This window comes from Coregonus lavaretus (genome assembly GCF_964263955.1).
Source record: "Coregonus lavaretus genome assembly, contig: HAP1_SCAFFOLD_7295, whole genome shotgun sequence".
NCBI classification, from domain to species: domain Eukaryota; kingdom Metazoa; phylum Chordata; class Actinopteri; order Salmoniformes; family Salmonidae; genus Coregonus; species Coregonus lavaretus.
Window position 1 is genome coordinate 6,671 of NW_028161132.1, and position 20,912 is coordinate 27,582.

The following is a 20,912-nucleotide window of genomic DNA, read 5'->3' on the forward strand; positions in this document are numbered from 1 at the left end:
GGGAGGGAGACTAAAGCCCTGGTTAAGACACACAACAACATGGAGGGGGGAGACTAAAGCCCTGGTTAAGACACACAACAACATGGAGGGAGGGAGACTAAAGCCCTGGTTAAGACACACAACAACATGGAGGGAGGGAGACTAAAGCCCTGGTTAAGACACACAACAACATGGAGGGAGGGAGACTAAAGCCCTGATTAAGACACACAACAACATGGAGGGAGGGAGACTAAAGCCCTGGTTAAGACACACAACAACATGGAGGGAGGGAGACTAAAGCCCTGGTTAAGACACACAACAACATGGAGGGAGGGAGACTAAAGCCCTGGTTAAGACACACAACAACATGGAGGGAGGGAGACTAAAGCCCTGGTTAAGACACACAACAACATGGAGGGAGGGAGACTAAAGCCCTGGTTAAGACACACAACAACATGGAGGGAGGGAGACTAAAGCCCTGGTTAAGACACACAACAACATGGAGGGAGGGAGACTAAAGCCCTGGTTAAGACACACAACAACATGGAGGGAGGGAGACTAAAGCCCTGGTTAAGACACACAACAACATGGAGGGAGGGAGACTAAAGCCCTGGTTAAGACACACAACAACATGGAGGGAGGGAGACTAAAGCCCTGGTTAAGACACACAACAACATGGAGGGAGGGAGACTAAAGCCCTGGTTAAGACACACAACAACATGGAGGGAGGGAGACTAAAGCCCTGGTTAAGACACACAACAACATGGAGGGAGGGAGACTAAAGCCCTGGTTAAGACACACAACAACATGGAGGGAGGGAGACTAAAGCCCTGGTTAAGACACACAACAACATGGAGGGAGGGAGACTAAAGCCCTGGTTAAGACACACAACAACATGGAGGGAGGGAGACTAAAGCCCTGGTTAAGACACACAACAACATGGAGGGAGGGAGACTAAAGCCCTGGTTAAGACACACAACAACATGGAGGGAGGGAGACTAAAGCCCTGGTTAAGACACACAACAACATGGAGGGAGGGAGACTAAAGCCCTGGTTAAGACACACAACAACATGGAGGGAGGGAGACTAAAGCCCTGGTTAAGACACACAACAACATGGAGGGAGGGAGACTAAAGCCCTGGTTAAGACACACAACAACATGGAGGGAGGGAGACTAAAGCCCTGGTTAAGACACACAACAACATGGAGGGAGGGAGACTAAAGCCCTGGTTAAGACACACAACAACATGGAGGGAGGGAGATATAGTGTAAGTGTGTGCGCGGAGTAAGGGTACGTGAGGAGTTAGGGTGCGTGAGATTTGGATCAAGGGATCCAGAGGCAGGGTGTTTGTGGGTGAGGGGCAGTGGGAAAGTCCCTCCATGTGTGGTGAACGGTTCATCATCGGTCATTTTAGTGATTTGGTCACAGGATCCATTACTCCCCCGCTAGCACTTTATAATAGCTCCACGTAATAAAGCATTTATAATGGGTTAGTAAATAGTTTATTCATCATTTATTAATGATTACTCCATTCATAAGATGTTTAATATAGGTCCTTAGAAACCATTTACTAATCAGTTAAGTCTTTTTACGTGTTATCATCTAAAGTGTGGGGTATTTGTACTTTATAAATAATTTATAAATGTTTAGAGTGACCAGTGTAATTTCTCACAAAAAGATGGACAGATGGACATTCCAGCAGTACCTGATGCTCCTTAAGGTCTCAAAATTACGTAGATCCTATCAATGGTTAAACAATAAGCACACAAACAGAGGATGTTCAAGAAAATATATTAAACATTTTATTTCAAAACAGTCACACTGTTGTGTGATGTGTAACTTCAAACACACTCTATGCTGAGTAAAGTAACATAAGTATCACGTTTCAGGAGAAGACCCAGATGCAGACCGTGTCGGAGTAACAACATTTTATTACAAAACCAGGGGGCAGGCAAATGACAGGTCAAGGGCAGGCAGAGGTCAGTAATCCAGGGTGGTGTGACAAGGTACAGAACGGCAGGCAGGTTTAGGGTCAAGGCAGGCAGAGGTCAATAATCCAGGGTGGTGTGACAAGGTACAGAACGGCAGGCAGGCTTAGGGTCAGGGCAGGCAGAATGGTCAAAACCAGGAACTTGAGAAAGACAGGAGCAAGGGGAAAACCGCTGATAGGCTTGACGAAACAAAACAAACTGGCAACAGTCTAACGGAGAACACAGGTATAAATACACTGGGGATAATGGGGAAGATGGGTGACACCTGGAGGGGGGTGGATACAATCACAAAGACAGGTGAAACAGATCAGGGTGTGACACGTAAGCATTTTTTGGCAGTGACTTTTCTACCAAAACCAAAGTGTGGATTACAGTCACACCTTAGAGCAGTATAATATCAGTTAACCCAGAAATAAAATATTGTGCAATTTGGTCAGCTGCATGATTAAGTTCTGGGTCCATACGTGTTAGAAATTGGGAGTTACGGTTTGCGAAGACTCCACCCAAAAGGAAACGCTCAGCCAAAAGGCACCTACCCCCACCTCAATTTACATTTACATTTTAGTCATTTAGCAGACGCTCTTATCCAGAGTGACTTACAGTTAGTGAGTGCATACATTATTCCATTTTTATATACTGGCCCCCTGTGGGAATCGAACCCACAACCCTGGCGTTGCAAACGCCATGCTCCACCAACCGATCACACATCAGTAGTAATGAAGGAGTAAAAATCCTCTATCCGGTCCGGTCCGGCCAGCTGTTGTGTGTAGGCTGCATCTCCCTGTTTTATGGTTAGTTTGCTGTAGCGATGTTGACAACATTAGCCAAACATTCACATTACAACTCTTCCTCAAGTCCTTGCAACAGTTGTTTCACAACAGTTTTTGTTAATAAAATGTTCAATATATTTCCTTTAACATCCTGTGTTGTGTGCTTATTATTTGACCATTGATATGTTCTAGGCTATTTTGAGTCCTTAAGGAGCATCGGGTACTGCTGGAATGTCCATCTTTTTGTGAGAAATTACACTAGTCACTCAAAACATTTATAAAGTATTTATCAAGTATAAATAGCCCACACTTCAGATGAGGCCACACAAAAATTCTTAACTAATGTTTAGTAAATAGTCTATAAGGACCTATATTAACTATCTTATCAATGATCTTAAGAATCATTATTAAATACCTTAAAAGTTGTTTATAAACAGTTGTGGCAAACCTTTGGCCAATTTGCTGCAAATGTGCGGTAAGCTCATATTTTCACATGCAAATTAGTTTTGTGGCAAACTGTTCAGTAAATTTGCAGCAACTTCTGAACTTCTGGCAAACAATTCTGGGAAACTTGTGGCGAACATTCTGTTTGCTGAAAACTCAGTATGAATATGCAAATTAGATCAGGTTTTTGGTTACTGTGTGTTAAACAACATTGAAATGTATCTACATAAACCAAATCACATAACTTTAAATGAACTTACTTCACAGAGAAAAATGAAACAACATGTATTCAATGTCTTTAACAGATAAAAATAAATCCAATACAACTTGAAATCATCAGCATGGTAATGAAGAAAATAGCAAAGACTGGATATTTCCCAGATAAATTGTTTAATCTTTTTATGTAGCTACAACATTTACATGAGAGAAATGTGAACACTATGGGGATGTTGACCTTAGGATGTTTAAAGGGACAACTACATAATTATTTATATGAGTCAAGTGATAACTGAGCAATAGATTAACCAATGGAAGTTTGAAAGATAATTAACAGCATTTTAATAATTAAAACAAAAACGAAATCAAACCCAGTTCAGAACTATTGCCTTTTTTTGTGAACTTTGGAGATGGCAGCCCTGTGGAAGTCCTTCATCCAAGGCTTGTTGAATACATGCACTGAAACAATCAGAAAACAAAACAAAATTAGGATACTGAAAACAATTTATATTTTGGCATCTTAAAAAGGTAGAAATTGAGTTATGCCAGGGTTGTGGGTTCGTTTCCCACGGGGGACCAGTATGAAGAAAAAAAAAAAATTATGCACTCACTAACTGTAAGTCGCTCTGGATAAGAGCGTCTGCTAAATGACTTAAATGTAATGCCTAATATGGCAATTCATATTATTTTTCCAAAATGAATTATTGTTACTCAAAAACATGCTTGGTTAAAAATAACCCAATTTCGTCAACCCAGCGCTGGGTCAATATTGGGAAAAAACAGCATTGGGTTAATTCAACACAGCGGGTTTGGGTTGTGCATTGAACCCATCGCCTTGGGTTGTGTGCTTGACCCAACTGCTGGGTAAATTAGACTATATTGCAGGGTTAAAACAACCCAGTGTGTTGGGTTGTGACATAAACCCAGCACATTGAGTTGGGGGATTGAACCAGGAGCTGGGTAATTCATATAAACCTTGGGTTATTTTCAGTGTCATCCTAATTTAAATGTTGCTTGCATAATATAGCCTTCTCTACCATCCCACCCCCTCCCTTTCCTACACACACAATCAAGATACAATGTTGAATTTCAAATAATTAATTTATATTGCCTGCATTTCAGAACATACATCACGTCAGAGAATGTACAAGAATATATAAAACATGTAAACAGCCCATTGAAACAAAGACCTATTATCTAAATGTGTATTATTTCACAAGATAAGATGTCATAAGATATGATTTATTATTAGAATGTATTTATATTATTTCATGAACCAAACAGTCCAAACATCAGACTAAAGCTTCAGTTGAAATTGATGTGCACACTCAGAAAAACAAGCATGCGTGCGTGTGACATTGTCTGTCTTAAGTGGTATTAACACAGATCTGTCAGAGCTAATCAATAGATATTCACATTCACAGACACACTGCGGCTATCTTAGGTGACAGCACACACCCTGCTGTTTTGCCATACAATAATGGTCTACATTTGGGTCGAGTTAAAACATTCTTAGTGTAAAATATTACATTTGAAGGTCACTCTACTAATGACATGGACTAATGACTCATTACTTAATAACTGTATTTTATTCATAAAGCACTTTTCACAATCCCCAAAATGTAACATTTGTATTTGAAAATAAATTGTTGTGATCGAATGAAGGTGTACCAGAACATGCTTCAGTAGTTGAACTAAAGGCAAACAAGCCACAAACGGTACTGTAGGCAAAAAGCAGGCACAAATGCATTAAAAAACCAACTAAAAGTCAATTTAACAGAGCTATAAATAGTGCCTTAAGAGCATATTAGCATTGGAATGAGACACTCATGACTCATCCATCCATTGATCTATTAATTCACAGGAACACTTCCTCTTGTCACTTCTCACACTACATACAAGAGCAGATACTTATCCACTATTGTTCAGTGGAAAAAAATACATGCTCGCAACAGTCTTACTGCAGGGGATTCTGTTCCTGGCAGTTGATAAACTGTGGTCTGTAGGAATTTCCATGCTGGGGCACAGTGGGAAAGTTGATATCAAACGCATAATAGGACTTGAATCACACATCCAGTGCCCCAAACAGTGTACCTTGCTCCAATGATGGTCCACTAATGACTGTAAACACCTGTGAGCAGTCCCCAAGAGCCAACACAATCGGAACACAAATGGGTAGTGTCTGGTCACCTCAGCCTGGTGCAGGTACTCAACCATGTTGGTCCCAACCTTCAGAGAAATCATTTGATTTTAGATTATGAGGACTTGTGCAGAGCATGGAGGCACACTGACAATGCCATCATACCATTTATTTAGTATATTTTATAGCCATTTACATGAATCAACACCCAATCCCTGTTTGATGCCTACATCTTCCATTAATTAGGGGCTGGGGCTCATAGGTTCATTTACACAACACTAACCACTTTTCCAGCCAACCATTTAATGCGGATGAATTACCTGACTTAAGAAAAAAGTAACGACTGGGCTGATGGAAACATGAAATGACGGTACAATTTTATAAATGCCTACAGATAATTTGTTCGTTCGACATGGTGGGATCTTTTTGTGGCGTTAAAATTAATTATGCTAGAAATGGCAGTGTAAACTCTTTTATGCGCAAATATTGATATATAACCATAATCTCGAACCTGGTTTGCCAGCCAGATTTTGTTCAGCCACTTGGTTGTCTGGGCTTCCCTCTCACATTTGACTCTGTTGTGAGCACAAAGTATTCAAAATACACAACAAATCTTTCAACATGTACCTGGCAAGACCCAGCTACTGCTCAAGCTTGGTGTGTCCACAGTCCTATGTATTCATGTGTGTGTCCCGAGGACCTCCCCTTGTGTATAAAAAAGGTGATGTTTACAGAATACTCACTGCGTGTAAGGCTTTTATGTTCTTTAACTTCAGGCTATAGTCGAGTCGTCCAAAAGCAAGAGCATTTCCTGGTCCATCTCTTATGCTGTCCCCACTCTCAAAAAGGAATTTCTCAGTTGTACTTACCCTCAAACTTTGGAATCAAAGAGGCCAGGTTCCACTCATTCAGCTTATCTTTACAAAGCTGTCCAGTCATTGGCCTTGACCTCTGCATTTAAGTACAGAAATAAAGAAATGTTAGAAACATATCTGGCTAGCTAAACTAACTTGGCTACATCAAATTTAAGGTAAACTCTAACGTTAGCTAGCTAACAGAACTTCACAAGTCTGACTAAAGCTGCCACTGTCAGAAACCATTGAAAACCAGTACACAGTAATGTTAGCTAACTCAATAATGCAAGCATAAAATAAGCCTGGCAAATAGCGCAGTTAAAATTAACCCAGATGGAGAATAAGTACAATCTAGCTATTGTAACATAGCTAGCCAGCTAACTTGGCTAACGTTAGCTAACGTGTGAAACCGTGTCCGAGACCAGAAGAAGTGTCAGACTAAGTTAGCTGAAGTAGCTAGCTAGCTAAATTTAGCTAACTACCGTTACAGACACTGACATAGTTAGCCAAACGTAGACAAAAAACATACATTTAGTTATATTCCACTTCAGTAAGCCAACGTCGCGAGGCAAACGTTAGCTAGCTAGCTAATGTTACCACAGCCAGAGATATTAGCACAGAAAATGGATAGCTAGCTAACGCTCAAGCTAACGTTAGCTAACTACCTAATTATGATAGGACAACCTATTTAACCTCAATGACCATCAAACTCATAATTCGTAATGTTTCTTACTTACCATTTCATGGTTTTCAATCAGTCTGTCTAAATAATGTTCGCCGTTTTCGACTCGTCAGTCACTCAGTCGAACTAGAATACTTGCAAGTATTCTGGTGGACTTAATGCGCTGGTGTCGGGAGAATTAACCCACTGGCTGGGTCAAATATCCATAGCCCAACCTTAATAACCCAGCACCAACAACTTTCTGTATTTAGAGAAAAGAACCCAACTATTGACCCGATGCCTGCAACCCAGCAACTGGGTCATCTAAACAACCCAACATTTTTTTTAGAGTGTATCTTACATCTTAAAGACATGCATGCAAGAAGCCTTGACCTGTCTGGTGCACATATATTTCTCTGTCCTCAGTTTGATTGAAGGCCTCAATCTGTATTTCTGTCTTCTAACTGATGGCTTCTAGAAAGAGAGAACGAACAACACATGATCAAGATGAGCTACCTACTAGTTTAAAACAATTAAATATCTAATTGTTACAAATAATGAATGTATGGGCTACATTTATGAGAATAATACATGCATTTACTAACCTTATTAATCTTGAAGACGATACACTGATTTATCGCTCAAAAAATGTATTATGAGTGAGTGCACCGCAAACATATTTCCAGGGTGTTGATGCATCCTCCTCACAATACAGCCTCTTCCAACACCACACGTAGGGAAAGGGTATCCATCTGCAAAAGGGACGTTTTGCTTTGATGTAAAAATCAAATAATATTGTTGCTAGCTAGCTAGCTAGCTTAGCTAACATCCTACTGAACCGTAACCCTAGCATATTGACATGTATATTGGTATTAAACGACAACAACGTATTCACCTAAAAATATAAGTGCTTAGGCAAATCATTCGTTTTCACCTATCACATGAATTGTGAAAAAAAGTATAGCTAACGTTAGCTAGCTAAACTGCGCTGACAGATTAAAACTGGTATCTACAAAATGTGTTTCACCTTATCCCATAAAACATGACATTGCTAACTAGGCATCATTTTGCTAATAAAATATTAAAGTTTATTAGGAAGTTGAATTAATAAGTTGGACAATCACTGGACAACTTTGGTAGGCACTGTAGCTAGCTAGATAGCTTGGTTTCCATTTCCAACAGATGTTTCTGATCCCCTTGATTGGTCATCAATGGTTACTGGTCTTGGAACTCATGTGTTCATCAGAAACGGCTTCTGGTAACTTTTTGCCATTAGTGGCAATAAATATTATTGTTGCCAAAGGTTTGCTGCAGATTCAAAACTAGTGGCAAATGTTTGCAAACTTCTGGCAAAATTTTGTGGCACACTATTTAGTTTGCAGCAAATTTGCCACAAACTAACGCGATGTTTGCATCAACAAATTCATTTTTGTAAGGGAATTTGTGAATAACGAGGTTTAAAAAATGTACAAATGTGGGAGTAATGATTAATAAATGATGAATAAGCTATTTACTAATCCATTATAAATGCTTTATTATGTGAAGTTATTATAAAGTGCTACCACACCCTTTCACAGCAAATTATAGAGGGGACCTTTGCCCCAACACATCTGAAGACACACACACATACACACAGAGACACATAGCAGTGCCAGCTGCCAGTGCCAGTCAATGACATCATATGGGTCATTCTACAGATTCGGTGCCTTTTGTGATTGAGGAGGATGAAACAATGAACATTAAAATCTTAAGCTTTTTTTTATTTGATGTGACAAAGTAATGTGTGTACTTGATAGAAAATACCTTTTCCCATCTCAATGTAGAGTATTAAGTTATTATTCTGTATTATTTTCTCAAACAAGTCCCAATTTAATTCAACCCCGTCACAGTCATTTTGTTATTCAACTATTCATTTTTCCAATAAGCTTGAGATCAGCTTCTGGCATAATCTCACAGTTTAGATGTCCCTTGTAAATAATGGCATATTGTAATTAAAGAGAAAATCAAGAAAAACTGACCAGCACCATCCTTTCCAGTTTACGATGAAGAAATGTCTAATCTAACTCCACATTTTCGCAAGAAATGTGCAAGAATGCTGCGTAATTCCTGACAAAATTGAAATAGCCTTATTTACCCTGATTTAATACACACAATAAAAACACTATTGATGTTATATTTTGTGTATTTAATACAAAAATGTAAAAAAAATAATCTCGTAACAGGGATGAATGCACCGCAACAGGGTTGAAAATCATGTAACAGGGTTGAGTGAAAAGCATCACGTGTCATATGTTTTATCTTTTGAGATCACTAACATGTTGCCATTTTTAAAACATTTTTAAACCTACTGTCAACATAGCTTTTAAAATCTAAAGAATCTAGATGAAAGCTAGACAGAGTAAAACACATTAATGAACTAATAACAGTAACAACATTTCATTGATTTCATAAAAATATCCATCTGATAATGGCAGGAGTCTTTTTGAACATTGAGCAAACATCTTAACATTGATAACCTATATAGGTCACATGTTGCCATTTTTTAACATTTTAAACTACTGTCAACATAGCTTTTAAAGTTTAAACAATCAAGATGAAATCTAGACAGATTAAAACACATTAATAAACTAACAACAGTTACAACATTTCATTGATTTCATAGAAATATCCAGAGTAATGGCAGGAATGTCTGTGTTGTTTGAATGTTTGAACATTAAGCAAACATCTTAACATTAATAACCTATAGGTAAGCCTACAGTTTGTTCACCATTTTTACTGAGAGAGCCTAGCCCACACTTCCTTCTGTATTTCCATGTGCCTAGAAGTCACCGGTTTAGGGGGATCAATGTGTTCCAAGATGTTCTCAAATGGATACCACAGGATATAATCAAGAAGTGGCCAGAAGTACCTATTTGGTCCAGCACAGCACATGCGTTTGACCTGCACATGGGATCCCTCACGCACCAGTTGCCAAGGCAGTATACTGTATGTCTTTTTAGACTAGTCTTCATTTACATTCTCTAGTCTTTTTATGCATTACCAAATTATGCTTTAAAGCAACAAAACTTTATTTTCTGTTGATTGTGTGTCCATGACCACCACCACCTCGTGTCTTAAAGATCTTACATTTCCAGGAGAATTACCTGACCACCGGCGCGCGGATGTCCCTCACCTTCCTCTCTATGTGTGTTTCCTTTCTGCTGCTGTTTTTTCCATTGTTGAATCTGAAATTGTAGGTCAAGGTCAAGTCAATGACCTGCTTACTCTTCAAGACTAAATATTGTATCATTTTAATCACTATGTAGTAAAATGAACATGAACTTGCAGATAATACTCCTAAATATGTCAATGTATATAGGAGAGAGAACAAATTAATTGTCACTTTTTTAAAGTTATTATTTTCAAAAATTCCTCGTACTTTTAGTTGATACTGTAAAACCGTAAACAACAAACATTCAACAAGAAAATATGATTGGTATTAAGCAATATACATTAAATATTGCTAAGATTTAACAGCTATTCAACCCTGTAACAGCCATTCAACCCCGTAACATTGAAAAATGTGATGGGGTTGAATGTGACAGGGTTGAAGATTTTGTGCTAATCTGTTGCTAATTCGGGATGCTAGCAGCTAGCAGTGTGCCACATGGCCTTATTCAACAAAATACATTGTTATACTTCATAGCTATAAAAACAATTCTTGGTAAAATCTTAACTATGAATTCCACCCCCCCCCCAACAGAGTTGAATACCTGAGATTGACAAAGCCCATATGTGCTTAAAAAACATGAAATATTTATAAAAAGTGAGAGAGCAGTTTACCACTTGTCACACCAGGCTTCTCTGAAGACTTGTATGATGTCACTTCCTCATAAATGATGTCCACAGGATCAAACCATTATTTAATTGTGAGTGGGGGTATTGTTGCGTTACGGGGTTGAAAGAAATACAAGGACAGGGGTAAAAGCCTGAATTTCTCAGAAAATAAAATGTCTTATGCTGAGAAAATGGATTATGCATAATAAGGGGTCACATACAATTAATTTAACAAAAAAAAAGCATTATTATTTAACACTGTGTACTCAAAATGAGTCACGCCATTTGCATGATGGTCAATAGGGACAGGCGAAATTCTTAATACTCCTAAGAAAAGCAAACATATAAGTATTGAAATTAATCTCTGTTTAAAATCATATTCTCTACTCCATATTAAAAACATGTAAAACTTTGAAATGTTGTAATTTAAGTGTAGTTTGATAAATGTTCTGACAAGTTATAACACTAGTACATCTTGGGACACTGACAATACTGAAATGTCACCGAATCTGTAGAATGACCCATATCACCATTGAGTGTTATCTTTACTGACGGGGTTTTGTACAGTATCAAACCCTGTTGGTAGTCTAGAGCTTTGATGGTTATAACCAGCATCCACCTGCATCCACCTGCAACAAGCAGTACCGGAGTGCCAAGTCTAGGTCCAAAAGACTTCTCAACAGCTTCTACCCCCAAGCCATAAGACTCCTGAACAGCTAATCATGGCTACCCAGACTATTTGCACTGCCCCCCTACCCCATCCTTTTTACGCTGCTGCTACTCTGTTAATTATTTATGCATAGTCACTTTAACTCTACCCACATGTACATATTACCTCAACTAGCCGGTGCCCCCGCACATTGACTCTGCAACGGTACCCCCCTGTATATATAGCCTCCCTACTGTCACTTTATTTTACTTCTGCTCTTTTTTTTCTCAACACTTTTTTTTGTTGTTGTTTTATTTTAACTTTTTTTGTTAAAAATAAATGCACTGTTGGTTAAGGGCTGTAAGTAAGCATTTCACTGTAATGTCTGCACCTGTTGTATTCGGCGCATGTGACCAATACAATTTGATTTGATTTGATTTGAACTACAGTGCCTTCAGAACGTATTCATCATACTCCTTGTATTGAGTAAATAATTATTCAACCCCTTTGTTATGGCAAGAACTTTATGTCCTGAATACAAAGTGTTATGTTTGGGGAAAATCCAACACAACACATCACTGAGTAACACTCTTCATATTTTCAAGCATGGTGGAGCATGCATCATGTTATGGGTATGCTTGTCACCGGCAAGAACTAGGGAGTTTTTTAGGATAAAAAGTAACGGAATAGAGCCAAGCACAGGCAAAATCCTAGAAGAAAACCTGGTTCAGTTTGCTTTCCAACAGCCACGGGGAGACAAATTCACCTTTCAGCAGGACAATAACCTAAAACACAAGGCCAAATATACACTGGAGTTGCTTACCAAGACGACATTGAATGTTTCTGAGTGGCCTAGTTACAGTTTTGACTTAAATCAGCTTGAAAATCTATGGCAAGACTTGAAAATAGAAAATTGAAAACGCCCTAGTTCTTGCCGGTGACAAGCATACCCATAACATGATGCAAGCTCCACCATGCTTGAAAATATGAAGAGTGGTACTCAGTGATGTGTTGTTGTCACGATCCGGTGAACTGGACCCCGGTGGAACGGACTGCTCTGGCTCCGGAATGGCTCCGCTGACCGGAGCTGGACTGGGCAACGGTGGAGCAGACTGCTCTGGCTCCGGAGTGGAGCCGCTGACTGGAGCTGAACTGGACCCCGGTGGAGCGGACTGCCCTGGCTCCGGAGTGGAACCACTGACCGGAGCTGGATTGGGCACCGGTGGAGCGGACTGCTCTGGTTCCGGAGTGGAGCCGCTGACCGGAGCTGAACTGGATCCCGGTGGAGCGGACTGCTCTTAGCTCCGGCGTGGAACCGCTGACCGGAGCTGGACTGGGCACCGGTGGAGCGGACTGGTCTGGCTCCGGCGTGGAACCGCTGACCGGAGCTGGACTGGGCACCGGTGGAGCGGATTTCTCTCGCCCTGGAGTGGAGCCGCTGACCGGAGCTGGACTAGGCACCGGTGGAGCGGACTGCTCTAGCTCTGGAGTGGAGCCGCTGACCGGAGCTGGACTGGGAACACGCACCACTGGTCTGGTGCGAGGAGCAGGCACGGGTTGTGCCGGACTGGAGACACGCACCACTGGTTTGGTGCGAGGAGCAGGCACGTGCCGTGCCGGACTGGATACACGCACCACTGGTCTGGTTCGGGGAGCAGGTACGGGGCGTACCGGGCTGGCGACCCGCACCACTGGTTTGGTGCGGGGAGAAGGTACGGGGCGTACCGGGCTGGCGACACGCACCACTGTTTTGGTGCGGGGAGCAGGTACGGGGCGTACCGGGCTGGCGACAGGCACCACTGGCTTGGTGCGAGGAACAGGTACGGGCCGTACTGGACTGGATACTCGCACCACTATTTTGGTGCGGGGACCAGGTACGGGGCGTACCGGGCTGGCGACACGCACCACTGGCTTGGTGCGGGGAGCAGGTATGGGCCGTACTGGACTGGATACACGCACCACTGGTTTGGTGTGGGGAGCAGGTACAGGGCGTACCGGGCTGGTGACAGGCACCACTGGTTTGGTGCGAGGAGCTGGCACAGGCCGTACCGGGCTGTGGAGGCGCACTGGAGGTCTGGAGCGTAGAGCTGGCACAACCCGTCCTGGCTGGATGCCCACTTTCGCACGACACGTGCGGAGCGCTGGCCCAGGACGCACTGAGCTGTGAATGCGCACTGGCGACACAGTTCGTATCTCCGCATACCTTGGTTCCTCAATGAACACACGCTCCTTTTGTTGCCTGACCAGCTCCTCTCTCCGTGCCTCCACTATTTCCTTCTCCCTAAGGGCCTCCTGCAGCACCTCCTCTTGAAGGGAGCTCTCCTGCTCTATTCTCCCTATCAGCCCCCGTAATGTGGTGGCCTCCTCTCTTAAACTGCAGATCCGCAGGTCTTGGAGAACCTCTAAAATAGCCCTTTCCCGGCCTCCTGCTGCCTCGTTGTCCACCCCGTGTGCCCCCCCCAAACATCTTCTTGGGGCTGCTTCTCGGGCTGTCTTCGTGACTGAGTCCTTTTAAGTCGCCGTTGATCCCCTCCTACCCGGGCTTCCTCCTTCGCCCAGGGTCCTTTATCGGCTACACTCTCCTTCATTGCCTGCCGGTAACGGACGGCCTCCTCCTCAGTAATTTTCCCCCAACCGAGGAGGACATCTACCAAGGTTACCTCCCGTTGAGTCCCAGGCGTTTGCTCCTTCTGGGCACACTGCTTGGTCCTTTTACGGTGGGATCTTCTGTCATGATCGTTGAGAGACGGGTCAGACCAAGGTGCAGCGTGATATGCGTACATATTTATTAAGACGAATAAACACTTGACAAAATAACAAAACAACGAAAACGTGAAGTCCTATGGGCTATACACACAACAAGCCTAACAGGAACACAAACAAGATCCCACAACTAAGGTAGGCAACCAGGCTACCTAAGTATGATCCCCAATCAGAGACAACGAGCGACAGCTGCCTCTGATTGGGAATCACACCCGGCCAAACATAGAAATATCAACCTAGATCTACAACATAGAAATACAATAACGTAGATCTCAACAGAAACTCACACCCTGACCCAACCAACAAGAGTTCTCTAGATCAGGGCGTGACAGTTGTGTTGGATTTTCCCCAAACATAACGCTTTGTATTCAGGACATGAAGTTCTTGCCATAACAAAGGGGTTGAATAATTATTTACTCAAGACAAGGAGTATGAATAATGGTGCCGGAGGAGATGGCTGCCGGTTTACCAACTGTGCTATTATGTGTGTTTTTCCGCGTTATTTGTAATTTATAATAATAATAATAATATGCCATTTAGCAGACGCTTTTATCCAAAGCGACTTACAGTCATGCGTGCATACATTTTTGTGTATGGGTGGTCCCGGGGATCGAACCCACTACCTTGGCGTTACAAGCGCCGTGCTCTACCAGCTGAGCTACAGAGGACCACATTTATTCTGTGCATAATGTTTCTGGCACCGTCTCTTATGACCAAAAAGTTTCTGGATATCAGGACAGCAATTACTCACCTCGTATTGGACGAATACTTTTTCTTCAACGAGTCAGACGCAAAGGATATTCTACAGATACCCGACAAGGCCCAAATCCCTGTCATTCGCATGAGAAAGAGACAGAGATATCGTGGACGTAGGTCGGGGTACCTTGTAAGGATCCGAAGCCGAGCAAGTAATCTGCCTCTTCCAACAGTCCTATTAGCCAACATACAATCATTGGAAAACAAAATGGACGACCTACGATCAAGGATATCCTACCAACGGGACATTAAAAACGGTAATATCTTATGTTTCACCGAGTCGTGGCTGAACGACAACATGGATAACATACAGCTGGCGGGATATACGCTACATCGGCAGGATAGAACGGCTGACTCCGGTAAGACAAGGGTTGGCGGTGTGTGTATATTTGTAAACAACAGCTGGTGCACAAAAACGAATATTAAGGAAGTCTCAAGGTTTTGCTCGCCTGAGGTAGAGTATCTCATGATAAGCTGTAGACCACACTATTTACCAAGAGAGTTTTCATCTATATTTTTCATAGCTGTCTATTTACCACCACAAACCGATGCTGGCACTAAGACTGCACTCAATGAGCTGTATAAGGCCATAAGCAAACAGGAAAACGCTCATCCAGAAGCAGCGCTTCTAGTGGCCGGGGACTTTAATGCAGGGAAACTTAAATCCGTTCTACCTAATTTCTACCAGCATGTTTAAATGTGCAACTAGAGGAAAAAAAACTCTAGACCACCTTTACTCAACACACAGAGACACGTACAAAGCTCTCCCTCGCCCTCCATTTTGCAAATCTGACCATAATTCTATCCTCCTGATTCCTGCTTATAAGCAAAAACTAAAGCTGGAAGCACCAGTGACTTGGTTAATAAGGAAGTGGTCAGATGATGCAGATGCTAAGCTACAGGACTGTTTTGCTAGCACAGACTGGAATATGTTCCGGGATTCTTCCGATGGCATTGAGGAGTACACCACATCAGTCACTGGCTTCATCAATAAGTTCATCAATGACGTCGTCCCCACAGTGACTGTACGTACATACCCCAACCAGAAGCCATGGATTACAGGCAACATCCGCACTGAGCTAAAGGGTAGAGCTGCCGCTTTCTAAACCGGACGCTTATAAGAATCCCGCTATGCCCTCCGACGAACCATCAAACTGGCAAAGTGTCAATACAGGACTAAGATTGAATCGTACTACACCGGCTCCGATGCTCGTTGGATGTGGCAGGGCTTGGAAACTATTACAGACTACAAAGGGAAGCACAGCCGCAAGCTGCCCAGTGACACGAGCCTACCAGACAAGCTTAATCACTTCTATGCTCGCTTCTAGGCAAGCAACACTGAAGCATGCATGAGAGCATCAGCTGTTCCGGATGACTATGTGATCATGCTCTCCGTAGCCGATGTAAGGGTAGGTAACAACACATCTGCCACGCTGATCCTCAACACAGGGGCCCCTCAGGGGTGCGTGCCCAGTCCCCTCCTGTACTCCCAACACAGGGGTGAGAATACTTACGTAAGTAAGATATTTCTGTATTTCATTTTCAATGAATTAGCAAACATTTCTAAAAACATGTTTTCACTTTGTCGTTATGTGGTATTGTGTGTAGATGGGTGAGAGAAAAAACATATTTAAACCATTTTGAATTCAGGCTGTAAAACAACCAAATGTGGAATAAGTCAAGACATTTCAGCTTTTCATTTTTATTAATTTGTATGAATTTCTAAAAACATAATTCCATTTTGACATTATGGGGTATTGCGTGTAGGCTATTGACACAAAATCTCACTTTAATCATCCATTTGAAATTAAGCTTGTAACACAACAAAGTGTGGAAGTTAGTCAAGGGTATGAATACTTTCTGAAGGCACTGTATCTGCTGGGAATCACATGGAAAGATAGTAACTGTTCATCTGTGGGGAGGCATCAGTCCACTGAACTGGTTCCATGAATTCCTGACCTCTATGAGGTTTTTATGTTTGTTAGCAGCACTGTGGTCAGGTTGGGTGACCAACACAAACAGTCAGCTCTGCATTGCCCTTGTGACCGACGACCCTATACACCTGTGTGTGTGCGCGTGCGTGCATGTGTGTGCGTGTATCATTCTAAGGTCTTCTCTGTCTGCAGCCCCTACTCTCACATTTCCTCTGTCAGTCTTCTCTGCAGCAGTCTCTTCTATATCCACCACAGCAAATTCTCCAGTGTTAAAACAAAACAAAATTAACACTGAAGAGTGTGGAATCTGTGGACCCATATAGACACCGGAATAGTGTTAAATGAACACACTGCTTAGTGTAAAGCCTTATTCAAATATTTCCCAGAGTGCCTTTACAGTCAATTGTATAGTTACTGTATTTGTTAGTGACAGAGACATGGTTGTTGCATTCATCCATTTTCAGTCCTATGGACTTCACCAAGTAAGATCCTAAACAAATATTTTATCATTAATATATATATATATATATATATATATATATATATATATATATACACACACTACCAGTCAAAAGTTTGGACACACCTACTCTTTCAAGGGTTTTTCTTTATTTCTACTATTTTCTACATTGTAGAATAATAGTGAAGACATCAAAACTATTAAATAACACATATGGAATCTTGTAGTAACCAAAAAAGTGTCAAACAAATCAAAATCTATTTCATATTTGAAATTCTTCAAATAGCCACCCTTCCGCCTTGATGACAGCTTTGCACACTCTTGGCATTCTCGCAATCAGTTTCACGAGGTAGTCACCTGGAAAGCATTTCAATTAACATGTGTGTGAATCAGGCCTTCATTTTTGACATTTTAGTCATTTAGCAGACATTTTTGTCATTTAGCAGACGCTCTTATCATTTACATTACATGTACGTCATTTAGCAGACGCTAAATGACGTACATTTAGCAGACGCTAAATGACGTACAGAGCAGCGAACAGTTTTGACTGGGCTGAGCGGGAACTATGCTTCCGCAGAGGAAGGGGAGCCAGCAGGCCAGAGGTGGATGAACGCAATGCCCTCGTTTGGGTGTAGGGCCTGATCAGAGCCTGAAGGTACGGAGGTGCCGTTCCCCTCACTGCTCCATAGGCAAGCACCATGGTCTTGTAACAGATGCGAGCTTCAACTGGAAGCCAGTGGAGTGTGCGGAGGAGGGGGGTGACGTGAGAGAACTTGGGAAGGTTGAACACCAGACGGGCTGCGGCATTCTGGATGAGTTGTAGGGGTTTAATGGCACAGGCAGGGAGCCCAGCCAACAGCGAGTTGCAGTAATCCAGACGGGAGATGACAAGTGCCTGGATTAGGACCTGTGCCGCTTCCTGTGTAAGGCAGGGTCGTACTCTCCGAATGTTGTAGAGCATGAACCTGCAGGATCGGGTCACCGCCTTGATGTTAGCGGAGAACGACAGGGTGTTGTCCAGGGTCACGCCAAGGCTCTTCGCACTCTGGGAGGAGGACACAACGGAGTTGTCAACCGTGATGGCGAGATCATGGAATGGGCAGTCCTTCCCCGGGAGGAAGAGCAGCTCCGTCTTGCCAGGGTTCAGCTTGAGGTGGTGATCCGTCATCCATACTGATATGTCTGCCAGACATGCAGAGATGCGATTTGCCACCTGGTTATCAGAAGGGGGAAAGGAGAAGATTAGTTGTGTATCGTCAGCGTAGCAATGATAGGAGAGGCCATGTGAGGATATGACAGAGCCAAGTGACCTGGTGTATAGGGAGAAAAGGAGAGGGCCTAGAACTGAGCCCTGGGGGACACCAGTGGTGAGAGCACGTGGTGCGGAGACAGATTCTCGCCACGCCACTTGGTAGGAGCGACCGGTCAGGTAGGACGCAATCCAGGAGTGAGCCGCGCCGGAGATGCCCAGCTCGGAGAGGGTGGAGAGGAGGATCTGATGGTTCACAGTATCAAAGGCAGCAGACAGGTCTAGAAGGACAAGAGCAGAGGAGAGAGAGTTAGCTTTAGCAGTGAGGAGAGCCTCCGTGACACAGAGAAGAGCAGTCTCAGTTGAATGACCAGTCCTGAAACCTGACTGGTTTGGATCAAAAAGGTCATTCTGAGAGAGATAGCAAGAGAGTTGGCTAAAGACGGCACGCTCAATAGTTTTGGAAAGAAAAGAAAGAAGGGATACTGGTCTGTAGTTGTTGACATCAGTGGGATCGAGTGTTGGTTTTTTGAGAAGGGGTGCAACTCTCGCTCTCTTGAAGACGGAAGGGACATAGCCAGCGGTCAAGGATGAGTTGATCAGCGAGGTGAGGTAGGGGAGAAGGTCACCGGAGATCGTCTGGAGAAGAGAGGAGGGGATGGGGTCAAGCGGGCAGGTTGTTGGGCGGCCTGCAGTCACTAGTCGCAAGATTTTATCTGGAGAGAGAGGGGAGAAAGAAGTCAAAGCATAGGGTAGGGCAGTGTGAGCAGGACCAGCAGTGTCATTAGACTTAACAAACGAGGATCGGATGTCGTCAACCTTCTTTTCAAAGTGGTTGACGAAGTCATCCACAGAGAGGGAGGAGGGAGGGGGGGGGGGGATTCAGCAGTGAGGAGAATGTGGCAAAGAGCTTCCTAGGGTTAGAGGCAGATGCTTGGAATTTAGAGTGGTAGAAAGTGGCCTTAGCAGCAGAAACAGATGAAGAAAATGTAGAGAGGAGGGAGTGAAAAGATGCCAGGTCGGCAGGGAGTTTAGTTTTCTTCCATTTCCGCTCAGCTGCCCGGAGCTCTGTTCTGTGAGCTCGCAATGAGTCATCAAACCACGGAGCTGGAGGGGAGGACCGAGCCGGCCGGGAGGATAGGGGACACAGGGAGTCAAAGGATGCAGAAAGGGAGGAGAGGAGAGTTGAGGAGGCAGAATCAGGAGATAGGAGGGAGAAGGATGAGCAGAGGGAAGAGATGATAGGATGGAAGAGGAGAGAGTAGTGGGAGAGAGAGAGCGAAGGTTGCGGCGGCGCGTTACCATCTGTGTAGGGGCAGAGTTAGTAGTGTTGGAGGAGAGCGAGAGAGAAAAGGATACAAAGTAGTGGTCGGAAACATGGAGGGGAGTTGCAGTGAGATTAGTAGAAGAGCAACATCTAGTAAAGATGAAGTCAAGCGTATTGCCTGCCTTGTGAGTAGGGGGGGACGGTGAGAGGGTGAGGTCAAAAGAGGAGAGGAGTGGAAAGAAGGAGGCAGAGAGAAATGAGTCAAATGTAGACGTAGGGAGGTTGAAATCCCCCAAAACTGTGAAGGGTGAGCCATCCTCAGGAAAGGAACTTATCAAGGCGTCAAGCTCATTGATGAACTCTCCAAGGGAACCTGGAGGGCGATAGATGACAAGGATATTAAGCTTAAATGGGCTAGTGACTGTGACAGCGTGGAATTCAAATCAGGAGATAGACAGATGGGTCAGGGGAGAAAGAGAGAATGTCCACTTGGGAGAGATGAGGATTCCTGTGCCACCGCCCCGCTGACCAGATGCTCTCGGGGTATGCAAGAACACATGGTCAGACGAGGAGAGAGCAGTAGGAGTAGCAGTGTTTTCTGTGGTAATCCATGTTTCCGTCAGCGCCAAGAAGTCGAGGGACTGGAGGGTAGCATAGGCTGAGATGAACTCTGCCTTGTTGGCCGCAGAACGGCAGTTCCAGAGGCTGCCGGAGACCTGGAACTCCACATGGGTCGTGCATGCAGGGACCACCAGGTTAGAGAGGCAGCAGCCACGCGGTGTGAGGCGTTTGTATGGCCTGTGCGGAGAGGAGAGAACAGGGATAGACAGACACATAGTTGACAGGCTACAGAAAAGGCTACACTAATGCAAAGGAGATCGGAATGAAATTAACTAAACATCTGGGGAAACGAGGCCTCCCTCACTAACCTTTCACTGAAACACTCAAATACAACTCTTCCA

At 43.3% G+C, this 20,912-nt stretch overlaps 1 long non-coding RNA gene across 1 annotated transcript; it reads right to left on the minus strand.

Moving 5' to 3' along the window:
• Positions 1 to 1,776: 1,776 nt before the first annotated feature.
• Positions 1,777 to 7,606, minus strand: LOC311121078. Its single transcript, XR_014612229.1, has 3 exons — positions 7,133 to 7,606; positions 6,411 to 6,492; positions 1,777 to 3,860 (listed from the first exon to the last, which is right to left on the minus strand). It is a non-coding gene; the product is annotated as an uncharacterized lncRNA (long non-coding RNA).
• Between the last annotated feature and the right edge of the window lie 13,306 nt (positions 7,607 to 20,912).